General features: G+C 41.6%; 1 non-coding gene across 1 annotated transcript; it reads left to right on the forward strand.

The window, feature by feature from the left end:
* Window positions 1-6912: 6912 nt before the first annotated feature.
* Window positions 6913-6986, forward strand: Trnat-ggu (transfer RNA threonine (anticodon GGU)). Its single transcript has one exon. It is a non-coding gene; the product is annotated as a tRNA-Thr (tRNA).
* The last annotated feature ends 684 nt before the right edge of the window (window positions 6987-7670 follow it).

Here is a 7670-nt window from a genome sequence, read left to right on the forward strand (position 1 = left end):
AATTTGATAGCTGTAAGTTCTCGATCAAAGGTAGAATAGTTGCGTTGAGCTGGGTTGAAGGTGCGTGAAAAGAAAGCAAGAGGTTCGTGCTTGTCATCGACGACCTGATGTACTACTGCACCAGCTGCTACGCCACTGGCGTCGGTGTACAATTGCAGCGTAGCGTCTGGGTTAGGATAACTCAAGGTAGTGTAATTGCTTAGACATTCCTTTGCTTTTAAGAATGCTTGTCTTGCTTCGTCAGTCATTTTGATTGCTGCATTTTTCTTATTGCCATTTAGAAGTTGATAGAGTGGTGCAAGGTGTTTGCTAAGATTGGGGATAAATGAATGATAAAAATTTAAAATTCCAGCAAAGCGTCGAATTTGCTTGGTGGTTTTTGGTTCTTCGAAGTCTTGAATTGCCTTGATTTTTGATTGCAGGGGCTGAAGGCCGTTTGGGGTGACCTTGTGACCTAAGAATGTCACTTCCTTGCGTCCGAAACAACATTTGTCACGGTTGACTTTGAGGCCAAAGAGTTGTAATCTGTCCAAGAATAGTTTGAGATGTTTCTCGTGTTCATCAGCTGTTTTGCTAAATATGAGCGCGTCGTCTAAGTACATGAAGACGAAATGGTTCATAGGGGCAACTACGAGGTCTGCTAATTGCTGGAAGTAGCTTGGTGCTGTTTTTAACCCAAAGGGAAGTCGGTTGAAAATTAGACTGCCCACTGGTGTTTTGATTGCAGTTTTGTGCCTATCTTCTGGCTTTAACGGGATGTTATGGAAAGCTGCGGTTAAGTCAATAGTAGAATAAACTGTTGAACCATATAGTAGGTCTTGTATTGAAGTAAGTCGTGGAATGGGATATACATTTGCTTTAAGGATGCTATTAATTTTCCGGTAATCCCCACATAAACGAAGATTTCCGTTTGCCTTGGTGACGACGACCAGTGGCGATCCATAATTCGAGCTGCCTATGGTTGCTAGGTTACTGTCAACCATGCGTTTAATTTCCTCTTTGACCTTTGGTAGGAGGTCTGGGCGAATGCGTCGTACGGGAAAATTTGGAGCTTTCCCATTGGTTGTCAATTCTGCGACTATTGGGTGTTTGGGGGGTTCTTTATAATCTGGCGGTTCTGCGAGGGTTGGGTATTGGTTTAGAATATTGCGGAAACGTGGGTCGGAAAGCATATCCATGTTAGAGATAGTGACAGAGGTGGAAGTTGCTATAGGTACGCTGGTGTGGGTGATTGCTGATTCTAAGATTCCAAGAGCCGGTTTTAAGATTAACTGATGTTCTGCGAGAAACGGGTAGCCAAGAATGGGCTTGTCAACTGTGCAAAGATTGAATAGAACTGGTACTGGGCCGAAACCTACATCAATTGTTAAAGTCTTCTGACCATAGCATGGTATGGGAGTTCCATCTGCCGTCAAGAAGTTATTATGAACAATCTGCGTTTCTTTGTCTATTGGAAGAAGGTTGCTTGAAGAACCTGAGTCAAGTAAGAGCAAAAAATTATGTAACTTGTCATAAATATATAGAATATGCGGGAATATTGGTTCGGGTTTTGCTTCACGTCTGATCTTAACTTCGTTACTTTGTTTAGGCCTATTGCCTTTCCATTGGCAAGGGGGGGTGCATTTATTTGCACGGGGACCGAAACGCGCGTGATAAAAACATAAGTCTGAGTTATAACGCTGTCTATTTGGGGGATATCCCGAAAATGGCTTGCTCGGCTGCTGTGACGTACTGTACTGCTGCGGCTGCTGAAACAGCTGATAAGAGCTTCCGGTCGAGCGTTGCGGTGCTGTATTACGTGGCTGAAATGCGTTACGCCTGAACGGTTGTGCTTGCCTGTTGTAAGATTGATAATTTTGGCGATCTGAATAATGCGTTTTTTGCGTACCCTGTCCTGTCGCTGAACATTGAAACGTTGTTAACAACTCATGTAGTTGGCTTGTTAAACGTTGCATTTCGTTTGGCTGCGTGCGGTCGCTTGGCGCATTGGGGTTGGTATCTGAAATGCGATCTGCTAAAATTCCAATGTCTTCTAGCGATGTATCAGGATTTTGTGACTTAATCAAGATTTGAATATTTGTCGGCATGCGTTGCAAAAATTCGTTTAACACTAATTTTCGTGCTAATTGATTAGTATGCGGGTTTTCAGCACAGGCGTTTGCCAAACGATTTAAATAAACACTTGGGAATTCGTTGGGGAGTTGGATAAGGTTTGAAATGTCCGTCTGCCAAATTTGGGCGCCCAATCCGGTAGCTTGTTTAATTATTGCCTTCTTAAGGGTAGTATACGGCGTATCAGTTACAGAGGCCTGCGAAATTAAATTCTGGAACTGGGACGTTTGCTCTTTCGAAAAACTTTTCAACAAAAAATCAAATTTGTCAGAATCGGAGGTAATTGCCTTTTTCTGAAATTGTCTGTCGGCATATTGAAAGTATTGCATATGGCTTTGAGCATTGGGCCAAAATCTAGCGAGCTGGAAATTTTGTTTTACCATCGGCTGTAGTTGTGCTTCATTTGCTTGTGCGCCGGGGGAAAATGACTGATTTGTTTCCGATGACACACTACGCGGCGAAACTAAGGGAATTTCTGCTTCGCTTGTTGACATGGCGACGGTTTGGCTTGGGGATAATGGGGTTACTGTTTTACTGCGTGTGCGCTTACTTACGGGCGAAAAAATGGCTTCCTTTATGAATTTACTCAACGTGGTTGTTACAAGTTTGTTGGGTTCAAACCCAACACAAAGGTTGATAAAAAAATGGCGACTGGAGCAATATGCTGGCTTGGGGAAAATGGGTTGCAAATGCCGAAACAATAGGCGTTTGCATTAATTAGTAATTGCCAAAAACAACAGGCTTTTGCGTTAGCAGTCTGTAATTATTATGGTTTCCTATTGGTAGTGACAGACCGTTATGCCGGACAAACAATTGGCGCTAAAGTATGTAAGTTTATAAAAATTTCCCTAGCGACCTAGGTCTTATGGGAGCTATTAGGCTTTCAAACTGGTGAAACACAATATGCACATTGAAAAAAATGATCATGCAATAAAAAGTCGGTTATCTATAAACAATTAAATGCGTGTGCGAGCGATTATAGTTTTTGAATTATTCGTTTTTGTTATTGTCGAAGGTATTCTACCTCTCGTTGGGCAGAATTGCTGCGGTTGTTCCGATCTCCTTCGCTGTGCTGTTGGGTTCCAAGATGTTGAGTGGGGCGTCTTCCTTGTTGTGGAAACGAGTCCGTTGGTCCAAGTGGTGAACGTGATTTGGTCCTGATGTTGCGTGGGGGAGGTGTAGAAGGTTCCTTGCTTCCAGATGATTGTCTTCGGCGCCTAAGTGCGCTTGCCAAGAGGGGGGCCAAGGTTGAGTGGTTGCGCGGCCGGGAATAGAGCTGGAGTTCCTGGTCAAAAAATATTTGAGAAGTTGGAGACAGATTGTCACCAGGGCTTCTGGTTTGGCGTGCTGGTCGCCTGGAGTTGTACGGGCTGCGTCGTCGGTTTGCCGGGTATCTTGGTGTACTGGCTGGTGAAACACGTCTGCTTCTTCTCTCTGATCTCAAGGGAGTTGCCGAAAACGGCGCACTATTGTAAATAACTCTATTGTAAATAACTCCAAAAGGGTCTCAGAGATATTTAACAGTGTCTCGATGGCCTGAGCGGTTATTGAGTCACATACGAAAAAACGTTGCGATCGTCCAAGGAATTAATGATCGTCGAAAAAAATCCAGCGCGCTCACAACAAACTTTTCAATGTGGAACTGTTTCCATATTTTTGGGGGTTTTAAAATCCAGCATTTGATTACTGTACACATAAATTACAAAGTTGTGTGATGTTTTATGCTATTACATGATTGGCAGAATTGCCTCACTGTGCAGGTCCTTACCTGGGTCCAGTCTGCAGAGTATGGCAGCTGCACATGCAAGTTGTATTTCAACTTTTTTGTTTGCATGCCAATTTTTTTTTACTGCACATGGGAATTTTTTTGTCATGATTGTGAATGTGTAAACGTAAAGATGTTTTATCGTTTGCCTTGCACTCGGATAGTTTTGTTTTTTGTTACACGTTATAATTTGTATATATCCATTTGTTTCTGTTTTAATGCAGGGATCCTGGCTGACTGCACTACATATTGTGCACAAGAGCACAATATGGCATGTGTCATTGACACACTTGCGGATGATTACCTTCATGTTGATCTATCCCATATTTCACCTCGCTACATCGTTGCTGGTGATCCGACCACCATTTACAACTTGCTTGAAATTTTAGATGGTTTGTTTGAGTTTATGCTCGACCAGATCAGCAATGGATTGAACAACGGAGGTCAGTGATTGGTTGACAACTGTCATGGATGGGTGACAAAACTAGGACTAATATCAGATTACAGTTTACTTTTGTTGCATGAAGAAAAGTTCAAAAAACATTGCCACTTTGGAAATATATTTATTAACATTATTATTTGCATTAATAAGTATGTGTTGATGTCTTTTTCTTTCCTAATATGCGAACCCTGTTCCAAACAATGTTAGTATAATATGTGATAAAAGTATGACATCACATTAATTAGTAAAATTTTGTACAATCAATATTTTTTTACTTGAGTTCAACTTTTCAGGTTATATTTTTTCAGATGAAGGAGATATTGATTCTGATGTGATGAGTGAAAAACATCTTGCACACACTTGGGGTCCCAGAGAAAGGAGATATGACAGGTATATACAAATATAGGCGTCGATTTAGGGGTGACTGGGGTGACATGTCACCCCTCACAAATAAACAGGGGTGAGAAAGCATGCATGGTCACCTCTAGTCATATAAAAACGTTTATGAAAAAGCATGGATCTCCCACTGACGGCTTGGATTGGTTTTATTTGAATAAGAATACTGAGGATGCCGCATAGGCAAAATATATTATATATTCAAAAAAACATCTTGGTTGAATGATTAAATCTAGGCCAGTCCTAGTCATCACTTTTTGTCACCCCTGGATTTCATTTAAATTAAAAATTATTGTCAGAAAAACCACATACATTATATTATGCGTCAAACTAGTTTCAAACGACCTATATTATCACCGTCACAATCACGACAAACACAAGTGTCTCGTGGATTGTTACGCAACAAAGTGACATGAAACAGAATTTGCATTGTTTACCGATGTTTAGGGCGATACGACTGACGAAATTTTATTTTTTCGTGTTTCTGAAACCTGGAAATGTCACCCTTAATATTTTGCAAAACGTTAAGAAATTGACGCCTATGGGTACAAAAATGTTGTCTTCAACTGGACAGATCCTATCTTTAACAGGAGGATTTATGTTTGTATGCAAGACAAATGAAACCATAGGGAAGAACTACATCTAAGAGTATGCATGTGTAAGTTAAACATAAAAACATTTCTCTTTTGAGAAGAAGTTTCGTTCCGGGGAACTAGGCAAAATCGTCGAAGAATATTATGCCAACCATACTTCAAAAACCTTGGGAATTATCAAGATTTGCTGCAATTAACAAGCTAGAAACCACAGTTCATGTTATTTGTCCAATGCACATATGCAAGACAGAAAATGGAACAGGCACATTCGGATTGCGCATGAGTAGTATAATAGTCATAAAACATAAATCCGGATGCGAGTACGATCATGATGAGTGTTCCTTAGTGATGATGCTATGCCATTCACGTGCTAAGTTAGGGCATCAAGATCGTCCTCGCATCCGGATTTATGACTCCCGTGACAGGTTTCACCTAGTATAAGACTCACTTGCTTTACGTATGGTTTCTTCAATAAAAAGAGTTTCATATTTGCAAGTTAAAGTTTTAATATAACCGATCACTGAATGAAGATATGGTAACATTTTAATCGGATTGATTAACTTAATAAAAATACCCATTTTTCAGATTTACCATCAAATTGTGACCAAACATCAGTTTCGACCTTCCCTGCTTCTTTAGAGTCTCCGAATTTCCCTCTTGATTATGAAGACAAAACGATTTGCATTTGGAACTTAATCGGAGGAACCAGACATGTATTCAATTTCTTCCTCTCAACCTTTCATATTGAAGATGGGTATATTGTGGCCAAGGTACACTGGTGCGCAAGCGCACAACTTGCCAGGCAACCTTCACATATACGTAGGGGATCTCTACCACCGTATCAGATGACGCAGTAATATTTCATGCAATGGCATGATAGGCAGGATCGCCCCACTGCGCAGGTCCTTGCTTGGCGATCACAGCTAACGTATCGCGATCATGAGGTTTTCAGGCTTGGCAGCCCAGGCAATGCAGCCCAGCTGGATCAGCCACTTTTTCCTGACAAGTCGGAACAAGATTTGAAAAATCAAGCTCCCGGTGAGGTTTGAACTCACGACCCTGGGCTAACCAGGCCAAACGCTCTACCAACTGAGCTACAGGAGCTCAGTGGTTTCACGGGGTATATTGTGGCCAAGGTACACTGGTGCGCAAGCGCACAACTTGCCAGGCAACCTTCACATATACGTAGGGGATCTCTACCACCGTATCAGATGACGCAGTAATATTTCATGCAATGGCATGATAGGCAGGATCGCCCCACTGCGCAGGTCCTTGCTTGGCGATCACAGCTAACGTATCGCGATCATGAGGTTGATTTTTCAAATCTTGTTCCGACTTGTCAGGAAAAAGTGGCTGATCCAGCTGGGCTGCATTGCCTGGGCTGCCAAGCCTGAAAACCTCATGATCGCGATACGTTAGCTGTGATCGCCAAGCAAGGACCTGCGCAGTGGGGCGATCCTGCCTATCATGCCATTGCATGAAATATTACTGCGTCATCTGATACGGTGGTAGAGATCCCCTACGTATATGTGAAGGTTGCCTGGCAAGTTGTGCGCTTGCGCACCAGTGTACCTTGGCCACAATATACCCCGTGAAACCACTGAGCTCCTGTAGCTCAGTTGGTAGAGCGTTGGGCCTGGTTAGCCCAGGGTCGTGAGTTCAAACCTCACCGGGAGCTTGATTTTTCAAATCTTGTTCCGACTTGTCAGGAAAAAGTGGCTGATCCAGCTGGGCTGCATTGCCTGGGCTGCCAAGCCTGAAAACCTCATGATGTATGTAAAGATTGTTCACAGAAATTTGTATAAATGTGCGCAAAACATTTTTCCTGTATAAAGGTATTCGGTTTAGTGTCTGTATAATGTTACACATTGTCTTTAAGTGAAACGTTAACAGTAAGAATTAATCCATAGATAAATTACAGTGAAAAATATTCATAAACAATTATTTGATACCAACATTCCTGATTATAAGCCAGGCTAATCCTGTAATAAAAATCCACTGCTTTTTTTAGTATGATTTAAATAGTTACAGTGATCTCTGGGCCTGCATCTGCAGTTTTGGGAAGATCTCAATATTTCAATTTTTGTACATTTGATACCAAATTATATTTGAAAATGTTAGATTTCTTCTGACGATCCCAATGAGAATTCAGCCAAATTCACGGGCTCTTTAACAGTACAAGAGTTTAACACAACCGTAACCATCATTCGAGTCACCTTTCTTAGCGACCGAAGTGTCGCAGAAACTGGGTTTAGCATTTCTGTAAATGATAAGTATTGATATGACTGGTTCCCTTGGTTCGAGCCACCAGCAAACACTACACTGTATTTATTATTTACACCATATTTCTTAGGGTTAACAA

Source organism: Ascidia mentula, chromosome 6, assembly GCF_947561715.1.
Source record: "Ascidia mentula chromosome 6, kaAscMent1.1, whole genome shotgun sequence".
Taxonomy (NCBI): domain Eukaryota; kingdom Metazoa; phylum Chordata; class Ascidiacea; order Phlebobranchia; family Ascidiidae; genus Ascidia; species Ascidia mentula.